Source organism: Gopherus evgoodei, chromosome 5 (assembly GCF_007399415.2).
Source record: "Gopherus evgoodei ecotype Sinaloan lineage chromosome 5, rGopEvg1_v1.p, whole genome shotgun sequence".
NCBI classification, from domain to species: Eukaryota; Metazoa; Chordata; order Testudines; family Testudinidae; genus Gopherus; species Gopherus evgoodei.
Genome location: NC_044326.1, coordinates 91,482,032 through 91,504,892, shown reverse-complemented (window position 1 = coordinate 91,504,892; position 22,861 = coordinate 91,482,032). Strand labels below are relative to the sequence as shown.

Genomic DNA, 22,861 nt, shown 5'->3' with positions numbered 1-22,861 from the left:
AGAGGCTAATGTGTGTGTATGTCACACACAGGTGTTATAAATACTGGACCAGTATTTAAATTTGAATGTACACACCCACATATTCATATAGAGACTTTTTGTTTCAAGCCACAGCACTAAGAATGCAATCAGAGAAAAGCGGAGAGACTTTGGGAACACAGAAAGTTAATAGCACCAAAAGAAACTACTGTCTGAAATTCCACTAGCAACCTCTGACTGAAATCTGTCAATCTGAGCCCCGCTCCCTGCCTGGTGGCTTCTTTCTGTCCAGCACAGTCCTATCACAAGGATCTCTTATCTACTCATCCTTGGCCTCAATCTCACTTCAAGAATTTAGCTGTATTCAGGCCCATAGAATCTGGGAATGGAAAATCCAGGACTCCTTTGCCTTTGTTCTGTGAAAAGAAGTGTCAAAATATAAAACACAAAATTGGGACAATGCGCACAGCGCAGGGCTTGAATACAAGTGTGCTCCAAAGTGACTCACTAAGAGAAAATGTTCCTATTCTGTACTATCGTCACATTGAGAGCTTGTCTCCAGAATTAAGAATACTTTTGCACTATACAACCCTGGCTCTTTAATATAACATACAATGTCCTGGCCTCCATTGCTGTTTAATCTCTCTCAGTGGCAGAACTTTGCTCTCATTGCATAGTTCAGACAAGGAAGAAAATTTATTACTGGAAAAGTCAGTCACTGGAAGGATTGGTGACTCAAAGTTTATTAATTTCCACTAGCTGGTGGTCAATTGTAGGTTGTGGGATAATCTGTAAATCATGTGTCTGTTGTGATTATTTTGTATATCAAATCATATTTTTCCAATGAATTGTCCAAACTGTTGCAGGGTGTCAGTGCTGAGGAGATTCAAGAAAAAACGCACAGTTATTCTCAGCTTATAACAACTTCAAGAAAGTAAAGTTGCATCTGTTTCCTCAAAAACAAGGAAATGGGACACGGGAAACAATGAAAGATCTAGGCCTGACTCTCAATTTGCTATATACATCATGGGTGAAATTATAATCTCTAGTTGTCAACAGGAGCTTGGCCATCAACTTCAATAGAGCCAGCATTTCAACCTCCCATGCATGCACTGGTGGCTGTAGTCTTATCCAGGGAATTAAACCATATTAGTGGAACTAGTTTTAACATAGCTTTAACACAGTTCTGGCTAAGACTGTGTTTAAAACTATATTAACAAACAAATCCATGGTGCATTTCAATCCCCAGCATATGCGTGGCCTTTGCTAAGACAACTTGTGCTCAGGTGAATTGTGCAAACAAAACAAACTGCCTTACTGTTAAGAAATTTTCCTGACCTCCTAGTTATGCTAACTGGTCAGTGAGTGACTGATTTGTAAAATCACAGCTGCTTTTGACACCTTCAGAGCATAATCAAATGATTATAGACACGGCTCATCCAAATCAGCTAGGAATGAAAGATGTTTTTCAATGGCCAGAAAGACAGGTAAATTTTTTCTCATATAGATTCTGCCACCCATTCTTTTCCCAGGATAGGGAAGAGTATGTTTTGTGTGTTTGCGCAGGTATGTGTAGAGTTGGGCAGAGGCTGTGTTGGGAGAATGTGGTTAAAATGTGACTTCCTTATCAAATTTTGCTCACTGTATTGATTGATTGAGTCTCATTGCCACCATTGCTAATTCAACATGGAATCAAACCCAAGCATAAGACTGTGATCTTGCAGGTCCTCCCATGTCAAAAGGATGTGCAAAAAAAAACAACCACAAAAAATTAACCCCTTTCTTAGCTGACAGAGAAATGTGCACAGCATGATCAAAGGAATGCTACTAGATAAAAAGCAGATAAACCAATTTGTATCCCCACTTACATCTCTGCCATCTCCAGTGAATTGAGCTAAGGGAAGAATGTGGCCTCATGTTATGTGCACTCGATAATCTGTGACATTCATGTCAGATTTTTCATTATATCTGAGGGGCCCAAGAGGGGAAAATATTGAGCCAAATTGCGGGCACCATTAAACTCAGTCAGCCTCAGTGAAGTCAACAGAGTTGCAAGGCTGTAATTGAGATTAGAATTTTGCCCAGTATGTTTGAATTGGTTTTAAGCTTAATTCCTGGTTCACTGTAGATCCCTGCAAAGGGGAGACAAAAATAATTTGGGGCCTTAATATTCTAAAATACTCTGTTAAAAATGTGGATTTTTTTCCATTGTAGTGTGGTTGCAATCAGTAGAGTGACTATATAGCACCCTCTTGTTCAACATATCTACTCCCTGGGCATCTGACAAATCAGATCTAATCATTTTCATGACAAAAATCAAGATTTTACTCCTGCTAGCACTACCGAGCAACGGAGCAGCAAGCTGGATTTTCTTCTGCTTGATGCATTATCAAGAAAATTGTTGATTAAATTCTGTTATTGCAAAGCATTTATTAGCATGTGAGAAGTAAGAGACAGTGAGAAGTCAGCCTTGTGTAATTCCTGCTCTGCTACTCACTTGCTGGGTGACCTGGGACAAATCATTTCAGTATCTTTGCTTTTTTGCTTCTCTCTCTCCTATTCCATTGCTTCTGTTAACTCATGCCTTCCTGTCTTCTTCTTCTCCTCACCTCATCCTGACTTCATAATACATTTCAATAAAAATAATCAAAGCAAAATGGAAATAAGACACTTGCCAATCAACACAGAGCACTTTGCTTATATGTTTCTTTCACTTTGTCTGTCTTGTCTACTTAGGCCCCAGTTGAACAAAGCATCCCTATTCAGGACAGCAGGTAAGCACATACTTAAAATGAAGCCCTGGCGCCGCCTCCTCCCCCAAGCACACCATGTTCCCCCTCCTCTCCCCTCCCTCCCAGGCTTGCCGCCTGTTTTGCAGCGCCAAGCGTTGGGAGGAAGGAGGGTGTTATAAACAGATAAGTAAGAGTTAATACAACAAAAGTGCTTCATATCTCTTTTGCCTGGAAAGGGTTAACAAGAACAGTGAGCCTGGCTGTCACCTGACCAGAGGACCAATCAGGGGACAGGATACTTTCAAATCTTGAGGGAGGGAAGTTTGTGTGTGTGTACTGTCAGTGTTTGGTTGTTGTTCTCTCTGGGGGCTCAGAGGGACCAGATGTGCAACCAGGTTTCTCTCCAATCTCTCCGATACAGACTCTTATAGATTCAGAATAGTGAGTACTAGGTAGCTAAAGCGAGTTAAGCTTATGGTTGTTTCCTTTATTTGCAAATGTGTATTTGGCTGGGAGGAGTTCAAATTTGTATTTTGCTGGAAGGATTTTAATTTGTACTTGTATACTTAGGCTGGGAGGGTGTTCCCAGTGTCTATAGCTGAAAGACCCTGTAACATATTCCATCTTAAATTTACAAAGATAATTTTTACTGTTTTTTCTTTCTTTAATTAAAAGCTTTTCTTGTTTAAGAACCTGATTGTTTTTTTATTCTGGTGAGACCCCAGGGGACGGGGTCTGGATTCACCAGGGAATTGGTGGGGAGAAAGGAGGGAAGGGGGAGAGAAAGGTTAATTTTCTCTCTGTGTTAGGATTACTTTCTCTCTCAGGAAGAATCTGGGAGGGGAAGAGAGAAGGAGGGGGGAAGGTGGATTTTCCTCTCTGTTTCAAGATTCAAGGAGTTTGAATCACAGTAATCTTCCAGGGTAACCCAGGGAGGGGAAGCCTGGGAGAGGCAACGGTGGGGGAAAGGGTTTACTTTCCTTGTGTTAAGATCCAGAGGGACTGGGTCTTGGGGGTCCCCGGGCAAGGTTTTGGGGGAGACCACAGTGTACCAGGCACTGGAATTCCTGGTTGGTGGCAGCTACAGGTTCTAAGCTGGTAATTAAGCTTAGAGGAATTCATGCTGGTACCCCATCTTTTGGACGCTAAGGTTCAGAGTGGGGAATTATACCATGACAGGGGGAGAAGCAACATGCAGTGGGGTGCTCAGGGGAGGAGGCGGAGTGAAGGTGAGCTGGGGTGGGGGGGAAAGGAGTTGCCGGTGGGTGCAGAGCACCCACCAATTTTTCCCCATGGTTGCTCCAGCCCCGGAACACCCACGGAATTGGAACCTATGCTCAGGGGGTCACAGGGTTATTACATGGGAGGTCACGAGCTGTCAGCTTCCACCCCAAACCCTGCTCTGCCTCCAGCATTTATAATGGTGTTAAATATATTTTTAAAGTGTTTTTAATTGGGCGGTGGTCACACTCAGAGGCTTGCTGTGTGAAAGGGGTCACCAGTACAAAAGTTTGAGAACCACTGGACTAGAACTTAGTAAACAATTCTGTAGATGACACACAAAAAGGAAAAGAAAGCAGCTGCTTCCCTCAGAAGTGGGTCAGCTCTATCAGGCTAATATGGATTCTAAACAGTAGAACCTCAGTTTGGTAACTAATCTCAGCAGACAGAGCTCTGAGCACACCCAGGGAGCAGACTTGTTGAGTATGAAGGTGCCATTTGTACAATCACTTTTTAGAGCAGAACTACGCTTTAATCTCTGTGTGTCAAAGTTTCCATCTATAAAATGGGGATAATATTACTTGCCTGACTCAGCTATTGTGAGGATTAATTGCTTGTAAAGTGCTTTAAGACAGGAAGCTCTCTAAGCATTTCAATTATCAGGTGTTATAGTAATACACATAATAAATTATACACAGACTCCTCCCAGACATACACAACTGTTTTCTCTTTTTAGCATCCACACTCATAGCCTCACACAGCAGGACAGGTTTGTCTTCATGAAGAAGGCTCAGCGCAGTTCCCACTGATGCCTATCAATGCCACTTCCGCATTAGCTAGAGTAGTCTCTGCAAAGCAACCAAGATAATCTCTTCCCCTCACAGGGCTGTTCATACCGTGGCCTCTGCAGCTCTCCTAGGCCTTGTTGGCCTAAACAGGAATGTGCTTGAGTCTGAATTTAATATATTTGAATTAGAAATTACATTTTCACTCCCTTTCCTTTCAATCTTTTAATTAAATCTTTGGTAAAACAAAAAGTGTTTTTACAGTGAGTCTCAGTTTTCAGGGCAGAGAGTGCAGCACATTCTGATCAGCTCTCCTCCCTCATAACTGGAGTGAGTTGAAATTCATGAATGTTGCAAGGACACAAACAGTGTGTACATTTTGTACACTCCTAAGCACATGCAGGACTCTGATCACAGCTGCGTATTGTGTCATTTTAATGATGCACAACCCCGGTAGCTCTTTTCAAACCTTTATGTAGGAGGCATAATTATGTAATAAAATTTCTGTTTCTGCAGCATTCTCCCTATACCAAACAAGAAATGTGGGCTTTATTATGCTTCCTAGCTAGTAGGCACTGAATTACCAGCATATTAACCCACTTTGCACTAAACCTGCAGTTTGTTTTCTGATTCCAGTAGCAGGAGAAACAAAAGCTGATAATTTCTGTTCTTTTACTTGTGAGTTGATTCCTGGCCTTTGAGATCATTTTTATCAGCTCATAAACCACCTGCTTGTTAAGGATCTGATCTGCTTCCTGGGGAAACTCTTAGTCATCGTGGCTGACTTGTTTCCAGGACTGGTATGCCACAGCCTCAGGACAGAATTGCTTGACCCTATTTTACTCCTTGATTGCATCGAGAAGGATGGCACACACCCTGTGAAAGGGCATATGTACAGAGAGTACCACGTTATGCTGCTCAATTCTGGGTCCACCTTGGAGACAAAGCCTTAGGTGTGATTGATAATAAAGGGGTAACTTCCTCTGGCATTTCATTTTCATTCTTTGAAAGGCAAGGACCAGAGGCTCACATCAAGCTTCTCTTCTTGTTTTGATGGCTCTGATTGCTATGTATTCTTTGTTTCTAATACCCAGTCATTTTTTTCCCTCTTAAAGACCCAAATCCAGCTCCCATTATTCACATAAGTAATGGTTGTGGTACCAATTGTTACATAAATGAGAGGAGCAGAATTTGACCTAACACATCTCCTAAAGCAATGTAGGCCAGTGATACAAAGCACCGTATGGTTCTTTTTAATTACAAGGGACCGACGCCTGGAATCAGCACTTTTAATGAGCACTGGACACAGACACGTAGCCAGAATATTAAACGCTTCCCTCATGGCTGACTCCAGCAACATACCACCTGGTACCTTTCCAGAGTTAGGGAAGTGCCCCATTAGCTCAAGTGTTAATGGCCTGAGTTTTTTGCTGAAGGTCTCAGGTACAGTTACTGCTGACTTGGTGTCTGTGTGTGCAAGCAGCCATATAATTCATTACAGAACAGTAGCTCATTTGGGACCTGAACTCCTGTGGCTCTCAGATGCTCTGGAATGGGGTTATAGAAGAGGGGGAGTATATCTACTATATTGAGTGGCCTACTGTGTGTGATCATGTCTCCCTCTAGTGGCTGGCCCCTGTGACAAATTGTTACTTTCTGATAGTTAAAGTTCCCCATGTGTCTTAGTTGGCAGGGGTCTTCATAGGGAGTGTGAGGATGGGGTGAGTCTTCTCCCTCAGACCATGAGCAGCAGTGAAGCTACACCACAGCTGCTAGTGCTCTCTCAGGGCTGCATTAACCCCCTGCAGCCTGTACTCCTCTCCATCTATGAAGATAAATGTCCAGGTGTAACCCACATAATCTCACATCCACTGCCCCCAACATTCTCTGCATACTGAAGCACAGAGAAGACACCAAGGAGCAGAGGTGTCTCCAAATCCTATTTCCCCCCTTTACCATGCTGATTCTGGTGGGTCTGTGGTTGGGAGAAGGGGGCAGGCTTTGATTTTTAAAAAACAAACTATAAACTAGGCTAATTCTTACAGATAAAGAGGATGGGAATGTTTATTTTAAAAAAATGTAAAAGGGACATGTTGGTATGGAAATATGCATTTATATTCATCTTCCTAGGTTATCGGCACAACCCCACTTTGCGGGCCATACTAAAGTAAGGTCATATCTGATCTCCACTACACACTCCACACTTACTGCCTACAGAAAACTTCCATTTGCCATCAGGGAGAACTCAGCACTGAAATCAAGAGCAGAATAGGCCCTAGAGAGTCACAGACCATAGAGCATAACAGTTTGACTATATACATACAATTTTAGGTGACTGGAATTCATAGGTTAAAGACGACAGGATTGTCCTCACCTCTAGTAGCACTTGCATATTCTTCTGATTAATCCTTATTTCAGAGTAGTCTCTGAATGAACATTTCCTATTACCTCTCTGTGGTTGAGTTTGATGATTTAGAGTAGCCTCACTCTGGGATGTATGCAGATATGCTCTTCGGGCCTTATTCACACCAAGCTGTCTTCTAATACAGCAACACGTGTAAGAAGTTTTCATCTATATTACAGAGTGAAGTGAGCAAGGCCTGCTGAGTCACTACATTAATTTATCCACAGATGCAAAAATTCACAGGGCACTAGCGGATACTTGGTCAGAACAAGCGACCAAGCACATACTGCAGGTATAACCATATCCACAAAGCATCCCCACTTCTTTCTCATCTTTATATTGATGCCAAAACAAAAAACAATGAGGAGCTTGGGTCAGAAAAAAGCCACTAATTTGGTCAGTCTTTTTGTCTTCGCCAGCCCTCTGCCATGGGGCTGATGAGAAAGAAGGTCCTGTGGGCTAGTGGTGTTCCAGGTCAGCTATCCAGCTTAGCTAGTGGTCTAGTCACCTGTCCACACTGTAAATACACAACAGCTCCCATCAGCAACTTCCTCCAGCTTCAGTGAATGAACTTGCACAAAGCATGAAGACTCAAAGTTCTATTTATTTTGTTTTGCTGAATAATCTGGTTCATTTTAGTGTTGGAATTGTAGCACTCTTGAACCAAGTGATACAATATACCACCTCCTCTGTGCTTCCCCCCCGCCGCCATTTGCTTCTAAAAGCTTTTAAGTTGGATGGAGGGTGGGGGTGAGGAGGAGGTAGGTAGAGGAGGTAGAGTGTTGAAGTAAAAATCAGAGACACATTTCATAGAATAGATTCTTTTTTCGAGAAGTGAGGGTGCAAAGGGAGGCGGTGTGTGAGGGAGGGACATACAGAATAAGGAAAGATGATCTGACCTTTGTTCACTGATCGATGTAAAATTAAAAAGCTCAAGAAGGTTTCTCTCCTGTAAAGTTTCAGGCAGCCACAGGAATGTATCTCTAGGAAAAAGCTGGCTGAGTAAACTGGATAGAACAAGTTCAGGGCAGTGTTGCAGCATGCTCTGACGCCATTCATGGAGGGGGAGAAGGAGGGAGAGCTCCAGCTACACATTCAAATAGCAGCTGTAGGGCTACCACTTGCTTCTACGCTGAACAGAAACAAGTCACAGTGTGAATTTTAGAGGAGTGGATGAGAGAAGAAATGGTATGGGGGGGGGGACAGGGACTAAGGATAGTAGAATAACAAACAATGTTTTCTTTCCTCAGCAGATGTGTCTAGAGGTGTTGCATTCCTTCTCCCAGGGAACAGTGTTTGTTGCTAAAAGTTTGGCAGTGGCCATAAAGAAGCTAGGGTAGAGCTGGAATCACACTAAAATACGAAGCTGTGCCTGTCACAATAATGGGGACTAGTGACGGGACAGCCATATTTCCACTTTCTAACGATGGTTTCATGAATGTAGAGCAACCAGAAGATCAGTGTGCGGGTGTGTTCATTAACCTTTTGTTGGAATTAAGTCAGTTTAATCATTTAAAGCAAATAGCTGCTTTTTTGTATGCTGCAGTGTAAGGTAGCAGAAACCTCAGTTAGGCCCGGTTATTGAAGTATGGGTGTTTTTCATTTCTTCAGCAGTAGAGAAAAAAGTGAATTTCTTTATTCAAATTCTCTCAGAGAAAAGATTTCAGATTCCACTGACTCAAACAGAAGTGACAGCCATTTAAACAAGGACACACTTTGGCCCAATCAGTGCAAATACACACACACACACAACCTTACTGTGAATCCTGTCCTCGGTTGTGAAATACTGTGGAATCTGCCTACACTGACTTTTTATAGAGTGAAACTTTTTGTAAAAAAGAGGAATTAAAGTCTCGAATTGTTCAGTACAACTCCACAGTATCAACCGCAATTCCAAGGATAGTGAGCCTCCTACTAACAATCCTGAAATCCTAATGCTAGCAAAAACCTAGGGCCTAATTCCCCATTTCCCTCCACATTCTGGTTTGATAGCATTTTAACCTCACTTTCTCTGGTGTAAGGGAGCAGGCCAACAGTACACCAGGCCCCTACTGAGTACAGTAGGAAGTTTTCCTACTTGCTGATTCCAACAATGGGCCCACATCTAGTTGTACTGTGGAAATAATTTTCACTTTCAGAGGGTTCTACTGTATATCTTCCCTAGCTAATTTTTTTAATATTATGGTGAAAAACCTCTCTGTTGATTTAAATACACTAAACATTTTTGCAGGGGAGTGGCTATGTACGTATAACTTATTTAACTAAGTTATAATATTGCCCCATCACTGTGGTAGTTTAGCACCTCAAGGAGATTAACGAATAGAAGATTCAGAATAAATGACTAGGATTTGCTTTTCTGACTCAGAGGAAAAAGTCTCCACAAGAAAAGTTGGCCCAGAAGTTAATTAACTAAATGGAGCAAGTTTCTTAAAGACAATGGGTTACATTCTGGTCTCCACTACCTTAATGCAAATCCAATGCAACTTTACTGAAGTCACTGGAGTTACTCCAGATTTACACCAGCATAACAGAGCAGAATTTGACCTGGAATTTTAAAAACTTTCTTAATTATTATCTTGCTTTCTTGGCTAGTTGTACATCAGTTGACATCACTATTCCCTTTCCCTCCACCCAAAGCTGAGCTTGGATACCTGGAAAGCATGCCCTGTGACTCCTATATATACACACATTGCCAATGAGCAATATTTTATGACCTAATACTCCTCCAACACCACTTTTACAACGATGTATGGATTTACTCTAGATTTACACTGGTATAAGTGAGAGAATCATGCTGCAGCTCCACGATTAAACCGAATGCACTAGATCCTACTTTTAATCACACTAGTGTAACTTCATCAAAGTCACTGGAGTTAGGCTGCGTTTACACTGGTGTAAAATGATATAAAACTTTGTCCAGATGCTTAATACCTATTTAAGATAGGTAAGCTTATCCTCATGTTCCAAACCAGAAAGTGGAGGCACAGAATTTAAATTATGTACCCAAGGCTACACAGTAACTCAGTGGTAAAGTAGATAGAGACCCAGGAATCATGACTTTCAGTCTCAAACTCTAGACAACAGAAGTTAGCACCTGAGACCTATGCTACTGGCTCTATTATTTCTTTGTATTATAATAGCACCTGGGGTCCTAATCCAAAACAAGGGCTCCTATTGTGCTAAGTACTGTATAGACACAGAACAAACTGACCGCCTACAAAGAGGTTACAATCTAGGTAGAGCAGTCTCTTTCCTGTTTACATGTATTCCACGCAGAAAATGTTTAATCAATCCACTCAATTATTCCTAATTTTTTATCCTTGCTGACCTGAAAAATAAATCCTATAATCCAAATTCAATTTACAAATTAAGCAAATCTTTAAATTCTGTAGGTATTTATTACAGTATCAATTCTCAGCATTCCATTAAAGGAGAAAATAATCCAAGTTTTTATTTTACAAATACATTTGTGTGCACATTTCTCAAGCAATGGTTAATACACAGGGAAGAATAAGTGAACCCGTGTAATTAGCACAAATGTAATCAGCATAAAGGATGGGAAAGGAAGACAATGAGAGCACATTGGAAAGGCTGTTAACACGGGTGTGCTATTACAGACAACAAAAAGATTCCACCTTGCTCCCTCTCCCTTCTTCTACTACCGCACCTCTCTTTCTCTATGACATGAGTTTAGAAACCCTGGGCCAAATTAATCCAGGATGTAATTCGACTGGAGCCAAAAAGATTATACCTCCTAGCAGGTTAAATTCATCCTTCATTTACTTCATTGGTAAATCTGACTATGAGTGAAGAAACTGGAGAATAAGTATAGAATAGCTAAGAGTTCTGAAAACAATGGGTCAAATCCTTCAGTTCTTAATTAGGCAAATGGGAGATGTGCCTAATTAAAGAGGCACAGTTTAAAATATAATCACAATTCTGCTTATGAGTTTTTGTTTTCTGATTTTTTTAAACTTTCAATTCTTATAATTAACACCCAAGATCACTATAATGGAAAGAGATTAGAGATAAAAATATTTCTCTTTAGTTTTTCAGTTTGCCCACTTGACAGCAATGTGTGTACAGTCAGTTTCACTGTTGCACTGCAGTCAATTTCCTCTGTTGTTACTGAAGGTCTTTCATAAAGCAACAGACAGAGAAAACATTTTTAGACATAGGAAAATGTGGTTGCAAAGCCACAAATTGGCAGGGGGGCTTGGGCAGGTGCAGTATCTGAAACTACTTGTAACTTTCTTTTTAGTTACAAGATTTCAAGTTGACAGTGTCCCTTTAAGGATTTCAGTATTCAGCTGATTACTTGGTAGTTTGTTTTTCCCCCCTTTTGTTTACCTATTCCAGATGCTCCTGCCTGCATGCTCTCTGGAAAGGCCACTTACCTAGCAGTAGCTAGGGGATTCTATTGTAAGAACCACATAGAAGACAGTCAGCATTAGAATTGTAAGAGTTTTTTCTCCACCTGTATGAACAGATCCTACATAACCTGTATTTTTTAAAAAGTGTTCAGTAAGAAAACTTTCATGCATGGAAGCTTTAAAAAAAAAAGTATTAAACCTCCAGGATGCCAAAATATCAATTGACAATTGAAAGTTCCCTGTGTTTAATTCTAGCTGATCTTTGACAGGCCTGATGGTTGTAAATAGTTAAAACACTTTAAAATATCTATTTCTTTGCTTAAAGTTGGTATACTAAAAGCAAAGCATTTATTGACTTTTCTAAAACATTTAAGTACCATTCAGTGTACCTTTTCCTTCCACTAAGCATGCATATACACCCCAGCTTTTGAAAAGAATGAGCTTAGTTATAACCAAGGTGAAGACCCAGAGATTACAGGGTGAAAACAGTTAACATATCATATAATAAAATAAATAAACACATAGGGCTAGATATTGCCCTCTGATGTAATTCGAACAGGCAGCTCTCATTTGGAGGTCAGCATTTGGTCCTTTGGAGGATTTAAGTGGCTAGATCTACAATGTAAGTAAGCTTTCGTGCTATTCCTCAACCGGCAGACACAATGGTAAGGAACCAGCTATATTTAAATGAACATTCTGTAGGATCAGAAAGCAGTGGGAGGAGAGAGAGCAAGAGGAGAGGGATTAAGTCAATAATTATTCTGTTTGAGAAACTGTAGAAGTAAACACCAAACTCTAGCTGGTCTGATTTCATTATGGTTTCAGTAAACAACAAAAACACATGCTGTTTCATCTAGTCAGAAGACTAAGGAACCAACCTATGAATTCCAAGGTACCAGAGACAGGAGTAATATGTGCCCTTCCGCACCTCAATAAACAGGGCATATCTTCCTCAAAGGCTTTTCTGGAATGGGGTTGAAGTTGTTTAAACTATTGCTCCTTCTATCAGATTTACATTTCCCACACTAAACAGAGCCAGCTTTATTGCCAACAGCCCTTCTACAAAATGGGACCTTTGGCTTTGAAGACCCACTTTAAGGAATCTAAAGGGGCAGTAAAGTTAAAGCAGAATCCATGGCAACAAAATGGGTTAAACTAAAGCTCTTGATCAGCTCCCATTAAAAAAAAGGGCTCAAAGTAGCTGCCCAATAAGGTTTCCTAAATGAATGCAAGGAACAAACTGGGAAGTGGGGGAATATAAAGAATCCCTGCTGTGCTTTCCCAACGTGTCTCCTTTATGTCCAGGAATGTTCAGTAAACAGGTTTTGAATACACTAGCTTTTCACGTCTTGAAACCTGGATTCAAACTTGTGTTAGGTCATAAGTCTCCATTTCATCCCCAGTGGACAAAGCACACACATATGGATAAGTTGGTACCCAGGAGAAGCCCATAACAAAGGCCAGGGAGAACGCATTCAACACAGATGGCATGGATATGGGATAGATCTATAGATTTTTGTCATTTTCCTATGTTTTCTGAAGAAAAATCTCTGGCCTTGGCTACACTCACACTTTACAGCGCTGCAACTGGGGTGTGAAAAAACACCCCCCTGAGCGCTGCAAGATACAGCGCTGTAAAGCGCCAGTGTAATCAGGGCAGCAGCGCTGGGAGCGCGGCTCCCAGTGCTGCACGCTACACCTGTAAGGGATGTGGTTTACATGCAGCGCTGGGAGAACTCTCTCCCATCGCTGCCGCTCTGACTACACTCACACTTCAAAGCGCTGCCGCGGCAGCGCTCCCGCAGCGCTGCCAGGGCAGCGCTTTGAAATTCCAAATGTAGCCATACCCTTAGTCCTAGTTTTCAAGATAATCCTCTAAATTTGACATAGTGTGGTGCTGTCTGAGTGGTACAGAAAGATAGTCCTACACAACAGCTAAGAAAAAGTATGGTGATGCCCGCCAATCATCCCAGCTGAGCATTAAATCCCAAAGCTAACAACAGCAATCAAATGTCTGGTCCTCGCTTAGAAAAAGGACACTTTTTCTGCCAATATCTTCAAACTTTTTCCAGATAACACATATCAGAGGGCAAGAATAGTTTTCAAACATTGCTTTTAGAAACTTAGGCCATGGCTACACTTACAGTTTTGCAGCGCTGGTAGTTACAGCTGTGTTCGTACAGCTGTGTAGGGCCAGCGCTGCAGTGTGGCCACACTGACAGCTACCAGCGCTGCAGTGTGGCCACATTTGCAGCACTTGCAGCGCTGTTGGGAGTGGTGCATTGTGGGCAGCTATCCCAGCATTCAAGTGGCTGCAACGTGCTTTTCAAAAGAGGGGGGTGGGGTGGAATTTGACAGGGAGCGTGGAGGAGACAGACAGAATGGATTTTTGGAGTTGACACTGTTCTCAGCTCCCTGCCTTGCAAGTTCTAAGGACTGTGCCTACCTTCAATCATTTTAAAAGTTCTAACTCCCTTCCCCCACTCCTCTCTCATTCACCAAATGCAAATTATGTACTGCTAAATACCCGTCAGACCAGATCAGCAACAGCTCAACACGGACCTCCCCCTCCCCCCCTGCCATGTGAGCGTGCTGTTTCTCTCTTCAAGCAAACAGCTGTGAACATTCCAAAGTAATTCCCCTGCCTGCCTCCGCTCGCTCAGCAAACAGGAGCTGTGTTTGTTTTTTAAATAAGCAGTTTGGCTGAACTCCGAGCTCTCCCTTTCTTCCGGTTTGTTGTGGACAGGAATTCTGGGATACCTCCTTATACCCCGGAGGTCAATAAAAGCGCTGGTGGGCGTCCACACTTGCTGACCAGCGCTGGATCACCAGCGCTGGAATCCCTACACCCGAGGCTCGACCGGGTGTACAGCCAGCGCTGCAACCAGGGAGCTGCAGCGCTGGCCGTGCTTTGCAAGTGTGGCCACATCCTAAGTTGCAGCGCTGTAACCCCCTCACCAGCGCTGCAACTCTCTAGTGTAGCCATGGCCTTATGCTCCATCCAAAAAGGCCAGTAAAACAGTGTTAGTCAAAACGGTGTTCAAAACATAAAAATGGTTTCAGAACTTGCTATTTTTTCAAGTGTGAACAGGGCTTAAATGTCGACTGTAATAATTTTGCTTCTTAGCAAACAATATGCTTTTGTTCCAGTGCCGTTGAATTTTTATGAAACAGCATTCCACACAAGTTGGCGACAAGTTTTTAAGAGGCAAATTAATGAATACCTATCAAATATATTGTGACGTTAAACTTCATATTCTTTATGGAAATATACTTATGCTATAGATTTGACAAAACTAAGATATATTTTATGCAAGATGGGTCATGTGAAATATTGAAAAGGTTATGATTAACTGAATGTGATTATCCAATCTGTATGCATGTATCATTTCTGCATCTAAAATTAGGAATATGGACTATGTAACAGTTACAACTGGGTGTGTATTTGGAAGATACCCACCAGACAACAGGCCATCAGATTTGATGGGCTATTAGAAAGAAATAACTAGTCTGTGAGGATACTAATCTCTCCCCTTCATGAGAGGGAACGGTGACACTACTGGGTCAGGTGGTCTCGTCACCTGATACTAAACATTAACTTGGACTTCTTGTAACTTTCCACTTAAAGGGGGGAGGAGGGCAAGTTTAGGAAAGAAAAGATTCCTGCCTTATGTAAATCTTATTTAATGGAGAGGAGGAAGGCAAACGGGACTCTTCCTTGGGTAGGCAATGGAGAGGACTGCTGAAAGAACCTGAAGAGACAATGGAACTAACCGGAAGGGAAAGGCAGGGGACAGTCCAGACTGAGACAGGGGTCCAGTCTGTAAGAAGAAATAACTGGAACTCTGAGCTACAGAAACTCTACATCCTGCCTAATTGAACATTTAGGGTGAGAAATTACATTTTGTAATCTGTTTCTTTAGTGAATCAAGCTTAGTTTGCATATTTTGCTTTATTTGCTTAGTAATCTGCTTTGTTCTGTTTATAGTCACTTAAAATCTACTCTTTCTAGTTAATAAACTTATTTTTTTGTTTATTCTGAAACCCAGTTTGTGCATTTCATAATGGGAGGGGGGAGAGAAGAGGCTGTGCATACCTTCCTCCACATTGAGGGATGGGGCAGATTTCACAATATACCTTTGGGTCTGCACTCCAAGGGAAGTGGGCACCTGAGTGCTGGGGCAAGTCCCTTAAACTGAGCCTTTCCAGAGCTGATCTCAGTGCCTGTGTCTTTTTGCAGCGGGGTGTAGCCTGGCCTGTGTGTGCGCTAGAGGAGGCTTAAGAGCCTGGCTCAGCAAGACAGGGTTAAGGGGGCCCAGGCTGGCAGAAAAGGCAGGCTCAGTGGTATCTCAGCACATCAGGTTGCACCATAAAGGTATATATATATTATACACACATCTCATGTGTGTTTTGGGGTATTAGCTGGACTCTACTGAACACACTGTCATGCTGAACCTTAGTTAGTTTTTTGCCTGCGAATAAATAAGATGCGGAAGGCTTCAACATATGACTCAGGGAAAGAAGGGAAGCAACAACATCTCAATGAGAAGAGAGATTCTGAGAGGACTGGGAGATCTTTTTCCCCTGGAATTTTCATGCAGAAAGATCCCAGAGAGGCCTCAGGAGCTTTTTTATTTTTTTAATCAAGAGTGGGTGAAATCAAAAAGACAACGTTATTTTAAAGTACTCAAAAACGCACAGTGGTCAACAAAAAAGTCAACATTTGCCACATGCCTGTTATCAGACTCGCCACGGTTATTTCCTCTTCTAAATATGGAAGGACTGCGGCATCTCAGATACCAATGCATACTAACGGACATCAGATGGTTACTTTTTAATGGTAACCACTATTCTAGTATTTTCATGTGTGTCTGGAGTCTACTTACTTCAGGCAGCAGCAGTTTCAAAATATGTCTGCAGAGTCTGAGTAAAATTTTAAAGAATTTACAAGATTTCCTACAGATTTCTTGTGGCCCTGACCCAAAAATGGAATAGCAGAAGTGAAATAAAGGAACTGTCAGAATGGACCAAAAGAATAAATGATGTTGTCTCATGACCAACAGGAGCAGAGGAGTGAGACTTCTACCCCCACCTCCATAGTGGACCTAATTGTGCCCCTCTAGGTGGCGATTAAGCTTACGCCCTGAAACACACACAGCCCACATAACATCTTACCCTTATTCACATCAGGTGAAAGTCACTCCCTTACAAAGGGCCAGCACAAAGCCTATGCACAACTTAAATCATCAAAAGAAGGGCTAAGGGGGTAAATGGTGTGTAGGTTTTATGGACACTTTTCATCGGGTCTAGTTATTATTAAATCTTACTAAGACATTTGCTTCAAAATATCCTGCAGTTGAGAGTTCCATGAGTTGATCATGCATTGAAAAATAATAGATCTTTTTGTTTGTTTACATCTTCGACCTTTTAAATCTGAGTGCCTTCCTGCTCTTGCGTTAAGAGAAAGGGTTAATATGGTGCACCCAACTGGCCTTCATCAGGGTAGTAATTTTTACTGACTCTACTCACATACTTAACTCTTCTTTCCAAAAGTATGGCATTTTTTCATCTCTCTTGTTATGGAAGCTCTCGACCTTCCCACATTCCACCTTAATGCCTCCAATTATTTTTGTTTCTCTGATTGAGACTTTTATTTCATTTAATTTTTTTTTTATTTCCAGTATGTCTTTTGCAAGACGAAGTGAACAAAATTCAATACAACATGGAAAGCAAACTGTGTAAAAGTAGTTTACATTGCTCCCTCCAACGTATATTATAGCTTGCACTCCTGCATGGCAAACTTTGTTCGCCATTGTGTTGCCTTTAGGTTTTATCATGCAAGTACTCAAAGTTTAATCAGAGTTTAGCACAAAGGGTTAGCTCCTTCTGGAAGTTTTTATTTTTTTTTTTTAAATGGTCCTAGCCAGCTAAAAAATGACATCACATTCCCAGCAAATTTTGGTAATCTTACTACTCTGTCCTTCTTCCAGGTCATTAATACAGTGAATGATAACAGACCTATTTTCAGAGTAGCAGCCATATTAGTCTGTATCTGCAAAAAGAACAGGAGTACTTGTGGTATCTTAGAGACTAACACATTTATTTCAGTGTAAGCTTTCGTGAGCTACAGCTCACTTCTTCGGATGCATAGAATGGAACACACAGACAGGAGATATTTATACACACAGACCTAGTACAACCTATAGAGTGCTCCTCTTTTAACTTTTTCCTCTGATGAAAAACTTTCCCTGATGAGAATTTGCACTCTTTGCTTTCCAACCCTTAAATAGTTTTTAATCCATAGTAGATGTGACGAGTTGGATCACAGAAACCCTCTTGGAGCTGCCACCTGATGTGCCCAGACTAATTCTACCCCTGCTTTCCCCAGCACCCTGTCTTGCTGAGCCAGACACGTCCGTCTGCTCCAACGAAGACCCAGGGTCTGAATTACTTGCCCCAAAGCTGCAGGCTTGACTGAAAGTGGCCTACAGAAGTGTTCCCCTCTTTAACACTCAGATACTCAGCTCCCAGTGGGGTCTAAACCCAAATAAATCTGTTTTACCCTGTATAAAGCTTATACAAAGGTAAACTCATACATTGTTCGCCTTCTATAACACTGACAGAGAGAGATGCACAGCTTTTTGCCTCCCCCAGGTATTAATACATACTCTGAGTTAATTAATAAGTAAAAAGTGATTTATTAAATACAGAAAGTAGGATTTAAGTGGTTCCAAGTAGTAACAGACAGAACAAAGTAAGTCACCAAGCAAAATAAAATAAAACACGCATATCTATGTCTAATCAAACTGAATACAGATAATCTCACCCTTAGAGATGCTTCAGTAAATTTTTTCCTCAGACTGGACACCTTCCAGGCCTGGGCACAATTCTTTCCCCTGGTACAACTCTTGTTCCAGCTCAGGTGGTAGCTAGGGGATTCCTCATGATGGCTCCTCCCTCCCTTTGTTCTCTTCCACCCCTTTATATATCTTTTGCATAAGGTGGGAATCCTTTGTCCTTCTCTGGGTTCCCACACCCTTCTTCTCAATGGAAAGACACCAGGTTAAAGATGGATTCCAGTTCAGGTGACATGATCACATGTCACTGCAAGACTTCATTATGCACTGCCAGCACCCATGTATACAGGAAGACTTACAGGTAAAACAGACCCATCTGCAGTCAATTGTCCTGGTTAAGGGGAGTCATCAAGATTCCAGACCACATTAATGGCCCACACTTTGCATAATTACAATAGGCCCACAGGGTTATATTTCATATTTCTAGTTTCAGATACAAGAGTGGTACATTTATACAAATAGGATTTTCACACTCAGTAGATTATAAGCTTTGTAATGATACCTTACAAGAGACCTTTTGCATGAAGCATATTCCAGTTACATTATATTCACTTATTAGCATATTTTTATAAAATCATATAAACTGCAATGTCACAATAGGACTTTGCATCTCACCTACTCCTGGGGGAATTCTGCGCCAAAAAAAATACTGTACACAATATTTTAAAATTCTACAAAAATCTGAACATTTTATTGGTCAAAACAACAGTACATACTCACACACAGTTTCAATTATTTTGGCAACTTATTTCAAAATACCTTTCAGCAAGTATGTCTCCAACAATACAGACACACACAAAAATTCTCCTAGGAGCAGACAGTTAAAGAAACTTCAATGACAACTCAGTTCCTGTTTCTCTGCCACCTCCCCCGCAGCCAATACACCCAAACTCCCTCCCCGCCTAGAGCCCAGGCATGGGACTCCCCCTTGCCCAGATACCCAACCCCTCCCTCCCAAAGACCAGCCACAGGGCCCGCCCAGCTGAGACACCCACCCCCCTCTCCCTGCAGAACCCAGGGATCCAGCTGCTCGGTCCCAGGTTTTTGTGGAGTTTCCTGTGCACTGTGCTCTCCTTCCCTCAGGGCATGCTGGGAACTCTCTACTCTCTCCTCCCCCTCCCCCTGGCAGTGTCTTCTATCTGAGAGCTGGGCTCTGCTGGGTCCAGCATCCCTTAGTGGCAGCCAGCAGTACTGCAACCCATGTGCGGGGTGGAGGGGGAATTCTGCGCAAAAACATTTATTTCTGAAAAGTTCTGCATTGTGCAGTGGCATAGAATTCTGCCAGGAATAATCTCACCCCACGATTACCAGGTTTTCTTAGTAGCTTCTTGTGAGGGACTTTAATAAAAGCCCTTTAAGAATCTAAATAAATTATAGTATCTCCACCAATTCTCCATTAACTTTTCAAAGAATTCTAATATATTAGAGACAATTTACACTTACAGAAGCTATGTGATTTGTGTCTATCATAACACACTCAGGTGCTTTATAATGACATCTTTAATGATTTTCTCAACCATTTTTCTAGTTATTTAAATAAGGGTCATAAGTTTATAATTCCTGGGATCATCCTTAGCACCTTTTAAAAAAGTAAGAACACTGGACTACTCTCCAGTATTTTGTTACAGTTGCTGTAATGGTAAATCATTCCCTTTTTTGTTCATAGCTCTGTCTTTAATTTCTTCCAAACTCAAGGATGAATACCATACAGTCTAAATGGCATCTTACCACTTAGTTTGATTTGTTCCATCCTTATTAACTCTTTTTGATGCCTCTACCCTGCCAATACCTCACCTTTACTGGAGTTAACATTAAACTCAGGAGGTAGGCACTCACTGTAGGAGAGACCTATGCAAAGAAATTAGTTAGTGTCTGCAATTTTCTCATCTTCTTTGATTGCCTCCTGAGTATCTTTGTGGTCTAGTAGGCTTATTAGATCTTTAATATATTTCCTACTTTTCACATACTTCTGTAGAAGAAATCACTGTGTTTTCGTCTGTTTGTCCTTTTCATTTCCTCCCATCCCTCTAAGACTCCATCTTTCCTACCAAAGTTTATGGTCCATTATACTATCACTGCTTGGGCTGAATTTCCTTTTATAAAAGCAGCTACTTTGGCTGGAATAATCATTTGCACCTTTTCATTTAACTAGTGTTTCATTTTTCTCTACTTTTTCTTCCTTCTCCCCTCTTGGGTATACAGACAAGCCTTATAATTTTGTACAAGAGGTTATATATATTCACAAAAATATCTAATCCTTATTCAATTTTACTAAGCTGTTTGGTTGACTAATATCATGCAGCTCTGAGTTCCAATGATTATTTTTTAAATTTCTGGGCCAGAGCCTCACACAGTGTAAAAACAGTGTTGCTCCACCGCAGCCAATGGAACAATGCCACTTTCCCCCAGCTGAGGAGTAGTTCTTTCTATGAAGATTCAATATTTTATATTATTTCCTAACTTTTTGTTTCAGGCTCTTTCCAATTAGCTTCCTCGCTGCTCTATTCTAGTATGTTCTTTCATTCCTGTTACCTAAAATCCCCCTTCTTGACTGTGGGCATCAAAGTAACATTAATAGCGTACGTGTACATAGTACCTTTAATCTAGAAGCATCTCAAAGAGCTTTCTTTGATGTGAATCACCCATGAGGAGGAGGAGGAGCTACAGTAGCTGTTTACTAGCAAACAAAAATGCTGCACACTAATTTAGGAGAGGAAGTGAAAAAGAATACCTTCTCCAACTGAAACTGAAGGGATATTTTAGGCAGGCAAAATATATTGATCCTCTCTGAAACTGGGACAGACATCACATGGTAAATGCCTGTTCTCATGAAAATAGTGACAGGATAGTTACCATAAATAACACTGGTCAAAATCTTGAGTATACATCTCACTCAAAATGCCACATCCACACCCCGTGCCAACCTTGTGTAAAAGGGTTGGATTGGCATAAACAGGGGGCTCTAAAATCCATGGCTGTCGTTGGCTGAGGATCCCCCCTGTGAAGAAGACAGCTGTATGGCTGACCTCTGAGAACCCCCTGGCAGAGGCACAGCACAGAATCTCCCCCAGCATCTTTACCAGCACAATTTGCACCCCTACACTTAGGTATCAATCTATCTTAGCATCTGCACAACAGCCTAGTATCTAAGTGCAATACTTATCAAGAGGATTCAGTGTCACCAACTCAACCACCAGCACTACTTGCTGCAGCACCCTGACGTCTTGGAAATCTCCCGTTCAAATACTGACCTGCCTCACCCTTAATTTCAAAATCTTGTGTTTTACTCAGGACCAAATCAAAAGTAGACTCTTCTCATGAATGCTCCCAGAATAAACTGTTCCAAGAAGTAATTATTTATGATATTGACATTTTATCCTGCAAACTATGTCCCAATACAATTTTCTATTTATATTTGAATAGCTGGAACTACCTATTATTAAAGTTCCACCAGATTCTGATCACTCCCTAACCTCTGTATTTGCTATCACTGCTCTAATCTAAAAACTGACAGCATCTCTCTTACTGCTGTAGTTTTATTCCTACGGCATAGCCTTTTTAATCCAGCCAGATTCTACTTTATCATCCTTCACACAGAGATACTCTTTGAAGAGGGTGTCTGGCAGGGGTCGGCAACCTTTCGGAAGTGGTGTGCCGAGTCTTCATTTATTCACTCTAATTTAAGGTTTCGCGTGCCAGTAACACATTTTAACCTTTTTAGGTTTCTTTCTATACATCTATAAAATATAACTAAATTATTGTTGTATGTAAAGTAAATAAGGTTTTTAAAATATTTAAGAAGCTTCATTTAAACTTAATCTAAAATGCAGAGCCCCTCAGACCAGTGGCCAGGACCTGGGCAGTGTGAGTGCCACTGAAAATCAGCTTGCGTGCTGCCTTTGGCATGCATGCCATAGGTTGCCTACTCCTGGTCTATGGAATCCCTTAAGCACAGCATTACTTCTCTACTACAAACCATCCAGTGTTTCCTATAAAGTTGATTATATCAAGAGATAACAATATTGATCACTCATCTCTCTATGTTTCAGAAAGGCCAATTCAGTCTACACTGGCTAACAATGCCAGGTAGAGTGACCAGATAGTATATGTGAAAAATATGGACAGGATGGGGGGGAAACAGGTACCTATAAAAGAGAAAGCCCACAATATAGGGACTGTCGCTATACAGTCGGGACATCTGGTTCCAGTACATCTACTCTTCCATGTCTAAGCTTTTCAATTTGTGAAGCTGGGATATTTCACTGTCCATCTAAACATGGTAGACCATTTTTATTTATTAAAACCAAAAGTTAAGATGGTGCTTTGGCAAAGTCATTAAGGAAACTAATCCAGTGCCTTTAGCATTATGACTAGTGCTATCTCCAATTTCCAAATTAAAAGACATATTATATTTATTGAGGGGGGTGGAAAAAGCCTGATGTGGTAAAGTATACCTTTACATCTTCCACCCGTTTAATCTGCTGCTGCCAGCGTATCTCTTCAGATGAGA

At 41.3% G+C, this 22,861-nt stretch overlaps 1 protein-coding gene across 2 annotated transcripts in view; it reads right to left on the bottom strand.

Annotated features, from left to right (window-relative positions):
* The window catches only part of MAML3 (mastermind like transcriptional coactivator 3), a 367,191-nt gene that overhangs the window by 283,633 nt on the left and 60,697 nt on the right, over positions 1-22,861 (bottom strand). The gene's annotated exons all lie outside the window — the stretch shown is intronic.